Source organism: Capsicum annuum, chromosome 4, assembly GCF_002878395.1.
Source record: "Capsicum annuum cultivar UCD-10X-F1 chromosome 4, UCD10Xv1.1, whole genome shotgun sequence".
Taxonomy (NCBI): domain Eukaryota; kingdom Viridiplantae; phylum Streptophyta; class Magnoliopsida; order Solanales; family Solanaceae; genus Capsicum; species Capsicum annuum.
The window spans coordinates 103,625,069-103,627,001 of NC_061114.1; positions in this window are offsets into that span (position 1 = coordinate 103,625,069).

The following is a 1,933-nucleotide window of genomic DNA, read 5'->3' on the forward strand; positions in this document are numbered from 1 at the left end:
TTGTTTATGCGTTCCTAGATTATATTGTACTGAGAGGAGTCCTCTCTTCTAGGTGCTTAGATCTAGGTTTCATCTCTAGTATCGGGGATGAGTTGACCGGCCTTAGTAAGATAGTTGACTTTGAATCACCATAGGATCAGAAGTAAGGTCTATGTCCCCCTCGTGTACTTACTTTTATTTTATTTATGATAAGGCTTGGGGGTGTGTGGCTCAACCCCTGACCGCCACGGGAGGTGAGAGCCCCAGGTAAGGTCCATTTCTCAAAAAAGAAAAAAGAAATATATATATATATATATATATATATATATATATATATATATATATATCCTTTGATTAAGAAAATTTTCCTACTTAGTAGTCATTTATTTCGCACTTTTTCTTTTTTCTTTTAGGGAAAAAAGGTGCAAAATATACCCAAACTTTAATGAAATTTGTTGTAACACATGTGAACTTTTCGGGGATTCTATGACTCTTCTAAAATATTTATTACTGTATTTTAGTGGCAATTATAAGCTAATAAATAAATTAAATATTATAAAAATAATTAATTAAAAAAGAGTTTAGTGCAAATAAATGTCAGTAAAATACGCTAATAAATAGTTTAGGGGAGTCATAGGACCCCCGGAAAGTTCTAGAGGGGTCATGGGACTCACACAAAGTTTCAGCGTCTTACAATAAATTTCGTCAACATTTAGGTATATTTCTGACCATTTTCCCTTTCTTTAATGTATCGTGGACATTATTTACGTATTTTTTATTTTATTTCAAAATACAAGCTTCCTCAACTTCAAAATATAGATATTCTCTCTATCTTATATTTTATAATATTTATTTTATTTTTATCTTTTGATGGTTGACTTATTTGTTATTTAAAAAAAGCAATTTGCAATTTCGAGATAGGCTTAAATCAAACGTTTCTCATAGCAACCATCTAGCAAACAAATCTGCAGAATTTTATATTTTTCAAAAACTTTATACTACTGTTCAAAATATAAAAGTGCATTGAATTCAAGTATGGTGGATAACACACTTTTGTCATATTAAATCTAATTAATGATATTCAACAATATTAAAAATTTGCTTATAAAATTCTATAATTAATAAGTTTTTAAAGAATTATATGTCAAACTTTGGGACTATTAATTACTATATTTAAATATAGAGATGCACCCATTAAGCTCAAATCCTGTGTTCGGCTCTGAGTGCAAGTTGAGTGCTATCTCATTCTTTTTACTAAAAATTATACAAATACACAACTTATGTTTTCAATATTATAAAAAATCCCAACTCCCTAAACATATTACAAAAATTCCACATATACACAGAACGATATGTATATGTCAGTTATGTTATGTATATTAATAGGGGGAGAGAGTAAAGTAATTAAAAAAATGGGAGAGAGTATAATTACTTTTAAAAGGTTGGTATTTATATACTTCTTTTAAGTGTTAATAACAGGATCCAAAATGTGTTACCTTAAGAGAATAAGTGCTTGCACAAGTAAAGGATTTTATACATTGACATCGTAAAGAACTTTCACATAATTTAACTAGACTACATATACCAAGTTGTACTTATTTTATTCTTCCGCTTACCACAGAAGAGTTGTTAATAAAAATTGAAATTATATTATATGCACTTATAGATTTTATACACAATATATTAGTAAAGTTTAACTTGTGATGATAAGTTATTCAATATTTTCAGCAAGTTAATTAATTATCAAATAATGTTTATTATAAATATCTACTTTTATATAAAGCTAGAATTTAAATTTTTTAAATTTAGCTATTATCGTAACTTAACCACGTAAAAAAAATTATATACTATTGAGGCACAAAATTAAGCTCATCAACTAAATCTAATAATTAGTATACTGCTGGCACGTTGCTTGTGTCTCATTTAAGTGCCAACTAGTCCTTCATTTTGTCTT